Source organism: Brachycentrus maculatus, unplaced genomic scaffold (genome assembly GCF_059751285.1).
Source record: "Brachycentrus maculatus isolate JH-2025_06_01 unplaced genomic scaffold, ASM5975128v1 h1tg000285l, whole genome shotgun sequence".
NCBI classification, from domain to species: domain Eukaryota; kingdom Metazoa; phylum Arthropoda; class Insecta; order Trichoptera; family Brachycentridae; genus Brachycentrus; species Brachycentrus maculatus.
In genome coordinates, this window is record NW_028281036.1 from 907,169 (window position 1) to 926,589 (window position 19,421).

Sequence of the window (19,421 nt, forward strand, 5' to 3'; positions counted from 1 at the left end):
ATTTACGGGGCCGACGACCGTCATAGGCTGGTTTAAGTGATCACTTTACACACGTATAAAATTCACCATTCTACCCATGATTGACAACCACGCTACTAAAATTTTAGGGTCACACATATATGGTTAATTTCAAGACGTTCCATGAGTGAGTTCATCTATGCTGCCATCTATGATTGAATCCAGAAAGCTTATATTTAGCAGAGACACTTTTATTTGCATTTGAGATCGGAACCCAGATTATTTAGGATTTAAATTTAGGCAATTCCTCTTTTTATTTTTTTTCGATACGGATTATTATTTTTTGTGTGTTTTCTGTAAAATATTATTTTATTTCCTTTTGTTTAAAAAAAATTATAAGTATAGATATGAAGGTGTGTACCTACGTACCTTCATTATGGCTTTGCTGTCATGTAGGTACATGTGAATTTAAATAACTAACTAAGTAACTAATTAACCATCACGCCGCTTCCCCGCAGGGGTAGGCACAGAGAATAGAACGCCATATCACTCTGTCTTTGCAAACATTATTCGCCTCTTCTACATTCATGCATCGTTTTGTGGCACATTCTTTTAAGAGACCGTATTTCGATACATTCAGTCTACTTTCATTTCTATTTTAGATCTGTTTAAGAAAGTAAGGATTTTACATTTTTATTATTATTTTTTACTTAAGTGGAGATACCCAGGTTTGTGAACAAGCATTTGGACAAACTCAAAATGTTGTCAATATATGTACTTATCTAAATCATTTCAGTTGTGCATGTTTTCGGAATGCCCAGAAAATGTGCTATATCCCAGCAAAAGCGGCATATTATTAACTTAATATTTACCCGCTACAGGGCAGAAAGTGTTGTTTTGCATTAAAAAAAAGGTTTTGTTTTATTATTTTTTAAATATAATAAACATTTTTCAAATGGAGGAAAAACATTCAGGTTTTACCTAAAAAGATCTGTTGCACAGTAAAAAGTTCAACAAGTGGCTTGATATTTATTTTTAATACATTTTATTATATTTTTAAAGTTTAAAAACGATATCCTGAAAAATCAAGTTTTTTGAAATATGACGTGTTGTTGAAAGGAGTGAGCGGTATGTTCCCGTGTGGATGTTTAGCATCCGTACAATTTATTGATTTCTTCCAGTCATCTTTATAGCTAATAAAACAATGCGAGCGACCGTTCCGAGAAGCGGTGAACAACTGACGATTCTAACCAAACTTCTATTTACCAACAAGTAAAAAAACATGACGAAACAATGGCCCATCAGCACCCATGGCCCGCTCCGAAAGCGGCAGCTATAAGTAAAAGACAAGAAAAAAAGAAAAAGAAAATAAACAACAAGAAAAACAGCGCGAAGCAGAGATAGATAAAAAAACACAAACACTGGTGAACGTTTCGAAAATATGAAGATGCTCAAATGTTTTTTCAGAACGTCCCTTCGTCGCCGATTGGTTGAGAAAGACCCACGTGACCGGCGCGCATGCGAACAGCGCCCCATAATCCCGCCCATCGAACGCTCTCCTATCATTCAAAAAAATAATACAATCATGGTCTATCTCTTTTACACTCCTTGAATATTGCATCTTCTGTCTCTCTCGTTCGGGTTTATTGTGTTTGCCTCTGTCGCCCTATTGCCGAAGTGCATGTGGTGATAAAATGCCCCTACCTCCTCTCGTATCCGCCCCCGTGAGAGTGAGCAGTGCGGATATACCGCCCGACCTCAGTTCAGTCTCGCTCGAGTCAGCGGCGGTCGTCGTGTCGGTTCGGGTCCGTGAAGAATAAAATTTAAAAAAAATCGTAAAATAACATCGCATCAAAGAGAAATAGCCAATCGCGTGTTGGAATAACCATAGATAATCGAGAAAACGAGTGAATTTTGAATTTCGTTCCATATTCGAATTTTGACGTCTGTCAACTGTCACTTGTTGTGACGTTCGCGGAATAAACACAATTTAGAATTGCATTTGCGAACACGCAGTCGGATTTAGTGCTGTGCTAGTGAACAAGAACCGCGTATTTTGACGTATTATTGTGTTTTTTTTAGTATTCTTTGAGTGATATGGTTTGCAATTGGATGGCCTGTCATCCCGCGGCTGAGATGTGATACGGTGACAAGTGCAACAAGTATTCCTGGCAACGAGTGATACATTTTTTGACCCAAAGTTTCGACGAAAGCGCCAGAATTATTTTACAGAGCGCCGTGGCGGGCTTCCTGGCGTTAGGGGCCCATGCCCCGTTTCACCCTTATCATATCGGTTAGAAAAACAAATTATTTACATAGTTGATTCATTAACAATTAATCATAAGTTGATGGTAGCCTAACAGCGAAGGACAAAAATTTGGACACACTTAAAATATTAAGTTTAAATAAGTTTTATTCCAACAATGAGTGAAATGAGGACCTATCCGACATCGGATCCGTGATAGTTCATAAGGAACTGTCACGAGAGATGGTATCATACATGATAAAATTAGTGAAGGACATTGGTGCCATATACCAAGCTAGGACACAAAATGCCGAACCCTCTTCTAGTGGAACGGAAGGTCTGCTAACGACAATCAACAGTCCGGCTTCTCCTGAGGAGTTTCAAGTAGTTTTCTACCAGCAATGAGCAAATGCTAAGAAGTTCATGATTGGCCCACACTAGTTTACCCTACCTGTTTCCAACACAGATTAAAATCAAATATGCTCTTAGCTGGAAGAGAAAAATCCACTTAATGATCTATAAATCTTGTACATAATACATTAATTTTCATTCATTCATACCATTATCCGCACCCCAATGGTGCATAGGGCACTGCATCATATAAACGCAGTGCCATCCTGATCGTTAACATATGAAGGAAAGATGATCAGCCCTCCGAAACAAAAATCCACTTAATGATCTATAAACCTTGTGCATAATTAGCAAGGTAAATAATAAACGCAACTCTCATCTAAAAAACAGCGAAAGCCAAACTGGCAGTGCATGACTAGGTCCTGATATGGAAGTGAAGCATGGAGTTGGTAACAGAAGGTTGAAAGTATGCCGAATGCAGACGAATTGCGATGTCTCATGCGAATGTGCGTCAAATGTGATCGATTCGACTATCTGTTGTTATCTTGCCTTTTGTATGCTGAATTCTTGCTGATAGTAGAGAAGACTTGCAGGAGCTGGTCTCAAGAGTGTATAATGTGTGCAAGGAAAGTGATTTGCTAATAAATGTTGACTATATTGACTATATGACTGTTGAAAATATATATATATATATATATATATATATATATATATATATATATATATATATATATATATATATATATATATATATATATATATATATATATATATATATATATATATTTAATATCATACAATACTTAAATTCACTCAAATTAAATTAATTTCTCAATAAAATTATATCAAATCATGGTTATCAACTCCTGCCTTCTTTTATATATAACATAACAATTTGTATAGCCTCTTACCAGTCTGATGATGTCGGTAACGACGAAACCCGGTCGCTGGTCAAATAAAAAAGTGGAAAAGCTAAAAATATTGGTTTTAATCTAATATTAAAGTAAACTATACTGTACTTTATTGGTTAGTTGCAAGAAATAATTGAAAGGTTTAAATATTGGCATTAATGTGATCAATTTGACTGTCTACTGCCTTTTGTATGCTGATGATGCTGTGCGTCTTGCCGATAGTAGAGAAGACCAAAATGTGTCCAAGGAAAGTGATTTGCTAATGAATGTTGACAAATCCAATGTCATCGTTTTTGCAAGAGATATATGTAGATCTGAGTGTAAAATATTACATGTAAAATGAGCAAACAGGGCCATTACAGATACATATAATTTCGTATATTTGGGAAGTGTGTCTTCTAAGGATGTAAAGATTGATAAAGTCATTGAAAGGAAAGTGAATGCTGGGAAAACAGTGAATATTGTAGCTAATAATTTTGTAATACGTGAAATTAATAAAATAATAAAAGTGAATACAGAGTACTGCGTACCTAATTTATAAATTTTCATGAGAAAAAAAACATCTAAAATATTATCAAACACATGTTTTTTGACAATTATAATAATGAGAATAAAAAATACTGAACAAGATGATAACTCCCTCTCCAAGCACAAGAGCCTGTCTCTTTTGCTTGCCATATAAAGGTACATATAGCTCACTCCTTTCGAAAACGTCATATATAAAAAATCGTCAATTTTCAGGTGTGCATGTTTTTGGAATGCCCTGAAAATGTGCTATATCTAACAAAAGCGGCATATTTTAAACTTAATTCAGTTGTTTATTTTAAAACTAACTAACTAGCTAACCATCACACCGCTTCCCCGCAGGGGTAGGCAGAGAGAATCGAACGCCACACCACTCTGTCTTTGCAAACATTCTTTGCCTCTTCTACATTCATGCATCTCCTCATACATACCCGACGATTATTACGACTCTTGACCCGGCCGCTTTCAAGTATTTGACATACCTGATTGTGCCAAGTTTTCCTCGGTCGTCCTCTGTTTATTTTTTTAAATAAAATAAAAATTAACACAAATTGTATACATTTAGTTAAATTACAGTTTTAAAAACATTTAAAAAAATTGCAGATACCCACCAAGCCACCTTGTGTGTCTTGTCGGTGGGGTTCTTTTTGCATACATTTATTATTATTTTTAACCATTTTAACCTGATATACACACAAAAAAGAGAGAAAAATTAAGAATATAAACGTTTATATATTGATTTTAAATCAAACACAGATTTTTTGAGTCTACTAAGTGGTATTTTATTAACAATAACAAATTTAATTTATGAATTGATTTAAAATTAATACATAAATTGAAATGGAGTTCTACAAATTAAACGCCAAATCAATAAATAAATACAACCGTTTTACAATTTTCATAAAATACGCTCTTGATCATTCACCCCTTTATTTTGTATGTTTTCGGAATTCCCAGAAAATGTTCTATATCCCAGCAAAAGCGGCATATTTGTAACTTAATATTTACCCGCTACAGGGCAGAAAGTGTTGTTTTTGTATTTTGAAGAAAAGGTATTGTTGAATTATTTTTTTAAATATACTAAATATTTTAAAATGGGGAAAAAACATTCAGGTTTTACCTAAAAAGATCTGTTGCACAGTAAAAAGTTCAATAAGTGGTTTGATATTTATTTTTAATACATTTAATAATATTTTTAAACTTTAAAAACGATCTCCTGAAAAATCTAGTTTTTTGATATATGACGTGTTGTTGAAAGGAGTGAGCGATATGTTGAGATACCTAGAATCTTAATTCAATTTCAATTGGGAAAACAGTTTTAAATTTGACCCATTTCGTCTGACCTTCGTCCTATCCGATGGTGTTTAGAGCACTGCACCGAAAATATGCATTATTAACCTGATCATGAATGTCATGAATGTAAGGTGATCAGTTTTGCGCCTTAGGTACCAGCGAAAGTGTAATAATATTATAAATACTTGCGTCAAAAATGTTTATTCTAATTCCTCTGAACCTATGTAGGTATATTTATTTCGAACCCGTGACCTCATACGCTATTCAAAGACGCTAGCTACTAAAGTCATTAGAAACACTGGTCAAATAAATACCATTTTGAGATACCTACATGTGTGGTATTGTATGTTCCGTAAGTCATGAATTGAATAATAAGTTATTATGTTTTTATAATATTCTAGTTCAATGATTTTATCTAAAATATATAAAAAAATACAAATGTTCGTTTGTTCAAAATCTTAAATTTTCTAATGCCATTCACCGATTTATTTGAAATTTAAACCGAACGTCGCATTCAAATATCTACGCGTGTTTTTATGTACCCGTGATAGGTAAAAACATGTTTTTAAGAGCTTTTTTACCGCAATGGCAGCGCCATCTGTTGAACGTAATAGCAATAAACGACATATTAAAAATTACACGTGGCAGACAGCGGGCTTCTTGACAGCTACTGTCACTTAAAATATTCTATGTTTTCGATTGTATTGTTGTTTCAAATTTTTTATTTTTATTTCTACTGCTTCACAAGCATTGTAAAAATACACACAAGAAATGTGTGATTTAATTTTTTTTTCTTTTCTATTTGACCAGACCGAACCACAGCAAAGCGTGCCATAGTAATTCAAAAAATATTTAGGTACTTTTTGTTTAAATATTTGGTCAGTTCACGAGAATGCTTAAAATATATAAGTAATAATAATAATAATTTGGATAATTTATTTTTATTAAGTATTATAAATATGTAAGTATCACCGCTCTCTGACTATCGTATCAGCGTTTGCAAAAAAATACAAGTGTTTTTTTTTATATTTGCGGTTATTACCGTTAATTTCAATTTATTATAAATTACGCGCTTGAAAGCGGTAATTTAAAAATATGTTAATATTATATTTAAAAAAAATGATAGAGAGATATTAGTAAGAAATAACATTTTTTAGGTAGGTATAGGTATATTTATTTTATTTATTTTCATTAATTGTTAATATCTAACTATTTTTATTTTAAATTTTACTTAGTACCTACCTAAATGCCACTATTTTTAAAAATGTATTACGACACGTGTTTTGATGCTTACGGTATTTGAAAATGATGTGGAATGAATCGAAACACATCGCTCACTCCTTTCAAGAACGTCATAAATCAAAAATCGTCAATTTTCAGTTGTGCATGTTTTCGGAATGCCCAGAAAATGTAATACATCCCAGCAAAAGAGGCATATTTTTAACTTAATATTTACCCGCTACAAGGCATAAAGTGTTGTTTTTCCATTTTGAAGAAAACGTATTGTTTCATAATTTTTTTAAATATACTAAATATTTTTCAAATGTAGAAAACACATTAAGGTTTTACCTAAAAAGATCTGTTGCACAGTAAAAAGTTCAATAAGTGGCTTGATATTTATTTTTAATGCTTTGTATTATATTTTTAAATTTTAAAAACGTTCTCCTGAAAAATCAAGTTTTTTGATTTATGACGTTCTTGAAAGGAGTGATCGACATATCGCAATGGCTTTTATGAAATAGTGGTTTATACTAAGTAAAACATCAATTAAAAATAGATTTATATTTTAATTCATTGATTCGGCAGTCACTTTGCAGTAATATCTATTAATTTTTAATTTAAATTCCAAAAATATCACTATTTCTTAAAACAACAATAACGTAGAAATCCTTAAAAAAAACAATAGGTCCTGTTAATATTATTACACGTGCTTAAATTCAAGTGTCGCCGCGTGTAAACAATTTTTAGAGGCCATGATAATCACAAATTATGTGTCTAAAACTTCAAAAGTGCGAACAAAATAGATTATTTTTTCAAAGGAGGATTACTGAAAGCAAGCGCGTCGTACGAAGAAAATAATAGAATTTTGTTTGTGTTTTGTTTTGTCTATTTATAGCTAAATACGGTTTTCATATTTTAAAAATAATAAAATGTATTTAAAATGTATGGAAAATCATCGAATGACAGAATTAAAAAAAAGATATAAATAAGTAAGGAATGTTAGGCTGAAGCGAGTGTTTTTGCCTAGAATTTTCACTCATGAATTAAATGAAATTATAGTAACTTAAAACATAAACAGTAATTCCGCTCACAAGTAGGCATAGGCTTTGAAACTTATAAAGTTGAAGCCTGAGTAGGGACATGATAAACGGTGTTGCATAAGCCGTAGCTAGATTTCAGAGTCACTTGGACGTTAGGTAATTCAAAAAAAAAGCTGAACAAGGAATGATTGAAAATATTTCGAAGAGTTCTTTAAGGTGGTATGGACATGTGGAGCGAATGGATACCGAGACGATGACTAAGAAAACATATGTGGCCAATGTGAGCGGAAAAACTGAACGAGGACGGCAGAAAAACACTTAGCACGATCAGAACCTAAAATCTGGCGGTTTCAAAAGTCTGCGTAAGCGGCGTGATGGTAGTAGTAGTAGTTAAACCTATTTTAATGTAATGGATTTTTTTTTAATTACCTAACGTCCAAGTGACTCTGAAATCTAGCTACGGCTTATGCAACAACGTTTATCATGTCCCTACTCAGGCTTCAACTTTATAAGTTTCAAAGCCTATGCCTACTTGTGAGCGGAATTACTGTTTATGTTTAAAGTTACTATAATTTCATTTAATTCATGAGTGAAAATTCTGGGCAAAAACACTTGCTAATATAATGGACTTTCGGCTTTAACAGACACCCCTTTCCCTCAATTAGTCCGTTATATCGAGGTTTTACTATAGTAAAACCTCGATATAACGGACTAATTGACTAGTATACTAGTATACTAGCGACTTATTACTGACGATCTTCTATGACTTTAGTACATTATAATATCTATTTAGATTCTTTGAATATATATTTTTTTGCAATGGCCTCAAAGGATGATAATATTGCGTTTAGGCGATGGAAAACATCGCATTCTCGATCTCGCCTTTATTAATTGCATTTTATGGCGATATTAATGCGTTTCCGCTCGATCTTATGTGGATCACACGATAAAGCCATGTGTGTTTTGTATGATTTATGAGTGCGTGTGTAGGCCCACTTATGATATGGAATCAAACGGGAATAATTTTAATTCCTTCAGTGGTAAAAACCAATATTAATAAGGATTAAAGTGAATATCATTTTTAAACATAGCAAGAATATATTTTATCCAAAATGAAAACACCACCTTTTCGACCTTGAAGAGTCTTTATCGACTGTGTTCAAGCTACCCTAACTGATATTTTTAGAAAATTTCAGTAAAAACCGTTTTATAATAAATTTTTGAGCACTGACTTTGTGATTTTCCATTTTATAACATACAAGATTCTCAAACGATTTTTCTACTCCAAAATGCAACACCAAGCAATTTCAGCAAAACTTCAAATATTTGGCAATCAAACATTTCAATAAACTCCCTAAAGAAATAAAAAAATAGATGATATAAAAATACTTAAGAAAAAAATTAAAGTTCCATACATTTAAATCTTGAAAAAATATACAAAAAAACCATTATATCTTTTATTATATAAAATTAAACCACGAGTGTAAGTCCCTCTCCAAGCACAAGAGCACAGTCTCTTTTATGGAGAGGCACAGCGAATCGAAATATAAAAGTTCTCCATACGTATAAATGATTCAAATGTATTATGCTATAAATAAAAATGTAAATATATTAAATGAATAAAAAAAAATACTAACAATTTATTGATATCAGACACCGGATTATTCAACATACGGATATAATAAAAATAATAAAACCCTTATCCGCACCCCAATGGTGCATAGGGCACTGCGTCATATAAACGCAGTGTTATCTTGATCGTTTACACATGAAGGAAAGGTGATCAGCCCTCCGCTTCGGGTACCAGTCCAGGGTAATATTGAATAAATATGACAGTGAAAAAATCACTTATATTTTTTTTACCCCCCTTGGGAATCGAACCCGGGACCTCCAGAGCGTGCTGACCATTACACTACGGAGGCGGACATACGGATAATATATCAATATACATATCACAGATGCATTAATTTGAGACGGAGACTAAACTAAGCCAAAAATTGATCAAAATAACAACTAACATTCAAAAGGAATCACATAACATTGCATACATACATCTTTGAAGTATTCTGACCATTACGGCTGTCCAAATTTAAAACACACTAAGCGACATTTTTTTGTAGTAGGTTTTTTTGCATTTTTGGACTAAATGCAAAAAAAAACCTGCTATAAAAAATATGTCCCTTACTGTGTTTTAAATTTGGACAGCCGATTACACTACGGAAGCGGACTCAATGATTCACTGTGATATTATTATATACTTCGACGTTTCGTCGAAGTTTGACAATAATGATGGGCAAAGGGTAGATACAAAAGACATTATACCTCGATTTCCGAAAAAAAAGTTGTCGACTTATATGTCAACCAGTTGGGATATTTTGACCCTATACACTTCCGCCTGTCCGCCTCCGTAGTGCAATGGTCAGCACGCTCGGCTACCGTTTTGGAGGTCCCGGGTTCGATTCCCAGGGGGGGGGTAAAATAAATATGAGTGATTTTTTCACTGTAATATTTATTCAATATTACCCTGGACTGGTACCTGAAGCGGAAGGCTGATCACCTTTCCTTCATAAGTAAACGATCAAGATATCACTGCGTTTATATGACGTAGTGCCCTATGCACCATTGGGGTACGGATAAGGGTTTTTATTATTATTATTATTATACACTTCCGATATTTTGACCCTATATTTTACCTGAAAAGTGATAATCTTTCGGGCGTTTGTCCACTACACGGGATTTCACCGTCCGGTAGTCCGGTTTTGAAAAATGAAAACGACTACGACAGTTTAGCGTGACCGAATTTACGCGCAACGTGTTCACGCACCGATCAAGAGCACCGATCTGAAGAAATATGGACAAAAGTACGAGCCAATCCAAGCCAATCATCGTTTTAAAACGCTAACTGACGTGCCGGACGGCAAAACTCCGTGTGATTCCGGGTAGTGGACAAGCGCCCTTCGGAGGGCTGATCACCTTTCCTTCATGTGTAAACGATCAAGATAACACTGCGTTTATATGATGCAGTGCCCTATGCACCATCGGGTGCTGATGAGGGTTGAATTGAAATGGTCAAAAACAAAGTTGTTTTATAACATGTCTAGGTTTTAAATGATACCAAAGGAAATTTCAACCGTTTAAACCCAGAGACCCTTTATATAATTATACGATATAATGAACATAATTTGTGAAATTTAATTTTGTAAATTTTATAGCTTCCTGGATTTAAAATTAATTCTAAATGCTTGAATTAGAATCTAGTCGCGGTACAAATAATTACATATTCATCTCTTGGGTAGGTACCCTAATTCTACCAAATGATGTGGGAATGAATGCTGGAACTGGGTGACCATGAACATGTAGCCCCTCGAATCCAGATTTTATTATGATTTTGGAATTAACTGTATTTTCAGATTTTATTTTAAATTTTTAGAATTGACTCACATTAATACCCACCTAAGTTTGTTTTGTTTTAAAATTTTGCTTGGATTGTTTATTGAAGAGACAGATTTAAGCTCCTTTTTCTTGTAGACGTATCACTCCTTTCAAGAACGTCATAAATCAAAAAACTTGATTTTTCAGGAAGACTTTTTTAGTTTAAAAATATAATACAATGTATTGAAAATACATATCAAGCCACTTACTGAACTTTTTACTGTGCAACAGATGTTTTTAGGTAAAACCTGAAGGTTCTTTCTCCATTTGAAAAATATTTAATATAGTTAAAAAAATTAATTAAACAATACCCTTTCTTCAAAATGCAAAAACAACACTTTCTGCCCTGTAGCGGGTAAATATTAAGTTAAAAATATGCCTCTTTTGCTGGGATATAATACATTTTTAGGGCATTCCGAAAACATGCATAACTGAAAATTATCGATTTTTGATTTATGACTTTCTTGAAAGGAGTGAGCGATTTAGTACATGCTAACTTTTTACTTTTTCATCTTTTTTATTTTTTTGAGTTTTTAAAAATTTTATTAGCTATATATTTATATTTTTTGGGTTAACAACAGCAACATATGTAAAACAAAACAATTAAAAGAAATACATTAAACAAGCCAATTAAAGTTAACCACAGAAACATAAAGATTAGTACAAAATATTTAGTGTAGATCTAGCAAATGAATGAATGTGTGTGTGTGTGTGTGTGTGTGTGTGTGATGTTAATTATAGTTGGGACATACATACAATGCAGAGAAGCATAAATTTTAAAGTGGAAATCACTACCACAGCATGCAAACAATACAACCCTTCACTACCATAGCACTATTTACGCACTTAAAACTACACAAAAATAAAATGTATTCGTATACGTGTAAATAGTGCTATGCTAGTGAAGGGCAGTATTGTTTGCATGCTGTGGTAGTGATTGTCCTGACGAAGAGACGGTGAGCGGCTATATACTAATATTATCAACATTTTTGTAAAAAAAATAATAAGTAAAAATGACTAATCACAAAATAATTGATTTAAATATTATAACGTTGAGAATAGAAAATAATGATCAAGAAAGTAAGGATTTTACATTTTTATTAAAAATCTAAAATAACGCCTAAGTGGAGACACCCAGGTTTGTGAACAAGTATTTGGGTACATTCAAAATATTGTTAATATTTTTAATTCTTTAACACATTTGTTGTGATAATTTTATATCACTTTGTTTTAAAGGCAACTATAAGTATCGACACGTATATCGCTCACTACTTTCAACAACGTCATATTTCAAAAATCGTCAATTTTCAGTTGTGCGTGTTTTCGGAATGCCCAGAAAATGTGCTATATCCCAGCAAAAGCGGCATATTTTAAACTTAATATTTACCCGCTACGGAGCAGAAAGTACGCTACATACGAAAATACGATTTAAAAAAATGATTTGAAAAACACCTAAATGTTTTAGAATTTAGTACATAAACCCTGATGATAACAAGGTTTTTATCGAAACCGGTTGGATAAAGTGTACCAATAAAAAGTGGTTAAAACAAAGTTGTTTTATTTTATAAAAATTAATAATATTGAGAATACTACGATTTCTGTTACACCCTACTTCTGGAAGCTCTACTTATAGCGACTGAACTTGCTGGCGTTTAAATTAATAAGTACTTGTCCACAAAACAGTAAATATTTAAATTTTATACCCTCAAAGAATTAAATAATAATAAAAATAACCACCTTTAATATGTGTACGTGTAAAAAAGATAAAACGTTTGATAGCTTACTAATTTAGATTCGACACCTTTCCTTTCAAAAGTCGTTTTACAAAACGCATTTTGGATTTTTTAATTAATAGACTAATTGTCCCCGGTCAAGCTTTGTTGCGGCTCAGTCCGGTAATAATAATAATAAAACCCTTATCCGCACCCCAATGGTGCATAGGGCACTGCATCATATAAACGCAGTGTTATCTTGATCATTTACACATGAAGGAAAGGTGATCAGCCCTCCGCTTCAGGTACCTGTCCAGGGTAATATTGAATTAATATGACAGTGAAAAAATCACTTATATTTATTTTACCCCCCTTGGGAATCGAACCCGGGACGTCCAGAACGGTAGCCGAGCGTGCTGACCATTACACTACGGAGGCGGACGGTACAGTCCGGTAAAGTGAAAAGAAAGAAAATAAAAAGCCACATTATAAATTTGCTAAAGTTTGTTTGCCTCCGTGGTGTAATAAATAATAAAATAATTATTTTTGGATAATTTATAAAGCGTTATTCTCGTAAAATACTACCTTAACTAATAGTTCGTATGTTTAGCTACCGTACTGGAGGTCCCGGGTTCGACTCCCAGAGGAAGGGGGGTTAAAATAAATATTTGTGATTTTACACTCAAATATTTATCTTATATTACCCTGGACTGGTCCGTGAACCGCAGGTGTGATCATCTTGCCTTCATATAACTAACGAACAAGATAACACTGCGTCAATACGATGCAGTGCCCTATGCACCATTGGGTGCGGATAAGAGTTAGAATAATGTATATCTGCATCTCGTTTGTGCTGCGTATCATTTGTTTGTATTAAGATGAAAATATGGAAGTTTGGGTATTTACAGGGCTTACGACCTGTCATTGTCTAGTTTAAATGATCACATACGCTGTGTGTAACATTCACCATTCTACTGATGACAGACACCCGCATAACTGAAATTTCTAAATTTGTTAAATTGTTTTTCAATATGAAAATATGGTAGTTTTAGAATACCTTATTAGGAGAATTAGATGGTTTGGACGTGTGGAACGAATGAGTGAGGAAAGAACGAGTCTAATTTATTTGGAAATAGAAGCAGACGAAGACCGAGGAAAACTTGGCGTGGTCAAGTATAATATGTCAAACACTTGAAAGTGGTCAGGTCAGGGAGTCGGAATAATCAGCGGGTATGTACGAAGAGATGTATGAATGTCGAAGAGGCAAAAATGTTTCCAAAGACAGAGTGCTGTGGCGTTAAATTCTCTCTGCCTACCCCTGTGGGAAAGCAGCCGGATGGTTAGTTATTTTTTTCATATATATAGAGATCGGCTGTCCAAATTTCAAACACAGTAAGGGACATTTTTGTAGAGTCTACTTAGTCCATAAATGCAAAAAAACCTACTACAAAAAAATGTCCCTTACTGTGTTTTAAATTTGGACAACCGAGATGTGACGTCATGTAAATGATGGCAAAATTTCTTTCCAACGCCCGAATGCCAATTCATAAACCAGTATTAGTCTTGAAATATATTTTAATATTATACAATCGATAATATGCTAATTTTATTAGGTGTACAACAAGACGTCCTGGGAATATCGACTTGAAAAACAAAACGGGTTTAAAACAGAAATATAAAAAAAAAGCTAACGTTGATTTATCAAGAACAGCGCCGATTGCCTGAGAATATTATTATCAGTGTGTATTATTCATACACACATTTCACGAAAATAACAGGCTATTTTCAAAGATTTATAACGTTTTTTGGAGAACTGTAACTTTTGGTTCTACGAGGCGTCAATAAAAATGATATTTAGTTTCTTTTTTTTTATAGAGATGGGTGACCGAATTAAATTATGACTTTTTATTTTAAAATTAACACTTTGGTCACCAGGACTTTTGGGGTAACTAAGCCAGAAATACGGCGACTGATAAACGTACGATTTTTTATTTAAAAAAAAATTATTTACATAAATGGTATATGGTAAATTTATTTAAAGAACAATTTTAAACATATTAAAAAATATTTTTTGCAGAGACCCACCAAGCCACCTTGTGTGTCTTGTCGGTGGAGTTCTTTTTACATACATTTTTTATTGTTTTTATCCATTTTAACCTAATATATACACAAAAAAGAGAGATAAATTTAAGAATATAAACTATTTTACAATTTTCATAGAATTAACTCTTGATCATTTACCCATTACTTTATTTTTCCTAATAATGATAATTTATAAACACGAAGTATTTCTAAATTATCAAACGCATTTTACTTTTGAATTATTTATGTTTAAAACTGTCGGGTTGTAGTCCCGTGGCTAGTGCGCGGACTCTTGAATCAGAGTTTCTGGGTTCGAAAATATGAAAATGAAGAAAAAATCATCACACACATTTTAACCCACGAAGAAGAATAGCATATATTTGATGATGATCTTTTTACGTAGAAAAATAATAAAAAAATCTTTTAACCACTCTCATTAATTCCTCTCCTTTCCTTTTCCTTCCTGCATATCTATTTTTTATACCACACCCCTACCCTTTTACTCCCTTCCTCACACACACACCCCTACTCTTTTTTTTAATTTATTTTTATCTCTAATATTTTAATAGTTATTATCACATAAATGTGAAATTGTTTAATTGACTTTATTTTTATTAATGTAACTATTTTTTATAATATACTTTTTAAATGTAAAGCTGTACAATTCCCGGACAAATAAAATAAAATAAAATAGAATAAAATGATGGCAAAAGTAGCAAGTGAATATGCTCTCAGTATAAGGTCGTAAAAATTGAGGCCGAACACCGAATTAAAACCTATTACCCTACATTTCTTACCCTACCTATTTCATACACAAACACCTGTATTCCAATACAGTAATTACATTTACAGACTTCAATACATTTTAATCAAAGTACACATCGCTCACTCCTTTCAAGAACGTCATAAATAAAAAAACTTGATTTTTCAGGAGAACGTTTTTAAAGTTTTAAAATATAATACAAAGTATTAAAAATAAATATCAAGCCGCTTATTGAACTTTTTACTGTGCAACAGATCATTTTATGTAAAACCTGAAGGTTTTCCTGCATTTGAAAAATATTTAGCATATTAAAAAAAAAATAATTAAAAAATACCTTTTCTTCAAAATGCAAAAACAACACTTTGTAGCGAGTAAATATTAAGTTAAAAATATGCCTCTTTTGCTGGGATATACAGTATCTACTCAATGAATTAGGGCCACGCAGAATTTCGCGCAATTTCTCAATTCAAACAGGAATAACTCAGAGAAAACCTTGAATAAAACAACATTGAATTTTATTTACACAAGAACACTTTATTACGCTTAAATTATGCATATATTTTCATATAAATATAGTTAGTATTTATTATTTCCACCTTTGGCAGAAATAACTGCCTCAATTCTTTTTGGCATACTTAAAATGCACTGTTTTATCGTGTTTTTTATTTCTTCGTCTTCTGACCTAATTTTTTGAATTTTTTTTTTTAGACAGTCTACTGTCAGATTTGGGAATGAGTATACCTTATTTTTTAACATGCTCCATACGTTTTCTATAGGATTAAGGTCCGGAGAATTTCCAGGCCAGGGGAGCAAAGGCAGATTTTTGTTAGACAAAATTTTTATTATTGATTTAGCCCGGTGGCAAGGTGCCCCATCCTGCATGAAGGTGTATGGACCTTCTGTTGGGTCGAGTGTATGGTAGAAGGGCAATAAAATTCGTTCGAGGACCTGCTTATAGGAATTTTGGTTCATTGTTCCTTCCACGAAAAACAACGGCCCAGGTAAATTGTTAATAATACATGACCATATCATTGTTGCAGGGGGGTGTTTGATAACTTTAACCACACAGGCCTCATTGTAACGTTCCATTGGTGTTCTCCTGACGAATCGACGGCTCTCTGTCACGGCTTCTAACCGGCACTCATCACTAAAGATGACCTGAAAAATAATGAAAATTTAAGTTTAATTCAAATATATAAGTTTATTGACTAAAATGATATGTTGAAAATTCAATTTAAATAAATACCTTTTTCCAATCATCTACCGAGTAATTTCGATGTAGCCTGGCCCATTTTAATCGATCCGCTTTCATTCGTGGTGTCAATTTTGGTACTTTTACAGGGCGCCTGCATTTCAGATTTACTTCGTAAATACGTCGCCTCAGTGTTGATACCGATATATTTATACCCTCTTCTTCCAATTTTATTTTTAATGTTTTTGCTGATGCACTTCGGTTTTCTAAGGCACTTTGAACGATTTTTTGATCAGTCCTCGGTGTTGTTTTTCTAATCTTACGACAGTTCTTTCGCTGATTGCTGGTGGCGGGTGACTGATTTTTTATTGATTTTGAAATTTTGTCCACTGTTTGACGAGAAACGTTTTCTTTTTTTGAAATTTCTCTATTAGATAGTATTCCTAATTTCAGTAGCACTATAACACTAGACTTTTTTTCCTCAGAAATGTCTTTACTTTTTCCCATTTTGTCCTTTTCAAAAAAAACACTTGTGTTTACAAAAAAAAATTATACTTTATGAACTAAAATTAAATATTAAGTTTTTTTCACAAGACACGATAACTATATAACCTCTCTGAACAAAACAACAATCAGAACTCAAGAAACTTCACTAATAAATGAGATAGGGCTTTTTTTTGAACTTTCAACTATCTGTCTACCTGTGCTAATTAGGGACCTTTCTCAGAAAAAGGGTTTAAAATTTTGTAAACGCTTAAATAATCCAGGTATATTTTACATATTATTGAAGGTAATATACATGATATTAGATGTCAATAAAAAACTTAAAGTATTTATGTAAAATAAATGTAATAATCCAAAAGATTTCAGAGTATTCAAAAAAATAATGGGTGGCCCTAATTCATTGAGTAGATACTGTAGTACATTTTATGAGCATTCTGAAAATATGCACAACTTAAAATTGTCGATTTTTGATTTATGACGTTCTTGAAAGGAGTGAGCGATATTTACTTTCAGTGTTAAAATGTTACACTAAGCATGTAATCAACTTATAATGTTATCAATCTAAAAATATCTTATTGATTTTATACGTATAAGCGAGTTGAATCGTACTTGGATACGTTGCGTTTTGCCCGAAGCAAAATATTTATCTACAATAGATACCTACTTATTTTCATGCGCTCCGCGTAAAACTTTATATTTTTACAACATTTTGAGTGTGTCCAAATACTTGTTCACAAATCTGGATTCTTATCATTTAACAGTAATATTTACATTTTCGACATCTCAACATAGACGTAGAAAAATATAAATAAGCCAATTACAGATTATAAGCCTTGTACAGATTATGACCTAACCTAACCCAAACATATATTATTAGATTAAAACCAATATTTTTAGCTTTTCCACTTTATTTTAATTTGACCAGCGACCGGGTTTCGTCGTTACCGACATCATCAGACATCACTTTTTATATCATACAATACTTAAATTCACTCAAATTAAATTAATTTCTCAATAAAATTAAGTATATCAAATCATGGTTATCAACTCCTGCCTTGTTTTATATATAACATAACTATTTGTATAGCCTCCCACCAGTCTGATGATGACGGTAACGACGAAACCCGGTCGCTGGTCTAATTAAAATAAAGTGGAAAAGCTAAAAATATTGGTTTTAATCTAATAATATATTAAAAATGCAATTCCATCACGAAGTGTCAGTGGATAATATAAATCTAACCCAAACATTTATATTCTTCTTCATCTATGTTGATTAGTCTAAAATGAGCAGCGTTAAACTTGATATTTTTCAAAACATTTTGAGTGTGTCCAAATACTTGTTCACAAATCCGCATTTTTTCCACTTTATTTTATATTTTTTATTATTTATAGTTATTTTTATATTTTCGACATTTCAACATAGATGAAGAATAATATAAACCTGCGTATGATAGGTCATAAGCCCTGAAATACCCAGTCTTCCATGTTCTTCTTCATCTATGTTGAGATGCAAAAAATATTTCTATTTTTATACTGGAAATATGTTGAATTACTGGACTTTGAAATTAATAAAATATAAATAATTAGCGAATCGAATGAGTGAAGAAAGAATGGAAAACAAATTTGTGAGATGAATGTAGTTGGTAATAAAAGGAGAGGAAGTCGAAGAATATTTGGCAAGATCAAGTATTTCAAATACTTGAATGTGGTCAGGTCAGGAGTCGGAATGATTAGTGGGCACGTATGAAGAGATGCATGAATGTGTAAGAGGCGAAGATTGTTTGCAAGGACAAATTGGAGTGGCGTTCTATCCTATCTGCTTACCCCTGCGGGGAAGCGGCATGATGGTTAGTTAGTTAGTTATACGTAGATGTATATATGAGGTGAAAATAGAAATACGAGTATCATTCTACTAAACCTATTTTGAAACAGAAAAAAACATAATATCCTTTTTTTCGTTCTCTTATACCTGGAGTCTGGTCACGCTTATCCCTGTAATTTAAGGAAGTGGAACTTACCGTCACTAAATCCATTTGTAACCTACCTAACCTAACCCAAGGATTAAAAAAAAACACAAGATCATGTCCGTCATAATTGTTTAGGTAGGAAATGTATAGAAGTCCATTTTTATTCCGTTTCAAAACGTTTTAAAATTCACTCACATCATTTTGAGTTTGTCTAAATACTTGTTC

At 32.7% G+C, this 19,421-nt stretch overlaps 1 protein-coding gene across 3 annotated transcripts in view; it reads left to right on the forward strand.

Moving 5' to 3' along the window:
* The first annotated feature begins 1,718 nt into the window (after positions 1-1,718).
* Lim1 (LIM homeobox 1) overlaps positions 1,719-19,421 on the forward strand; it is a 110,550-nt gene continuing 92,847 nt past the window's right edge. For 2 of the 3 annotated variants that reach the window (XM_088267169.1, XM_088267170.1), the window contains exon 1: positions 1,719-2,251. The gene's annotated coding sequence lies outside the window, so the exon portion shown is untranslated. The remainder of the gene's footprint in view (positions 2,252-19,421) is intronic. The other variant, XM_088267171.1, reaches the window with a different exon arrangement.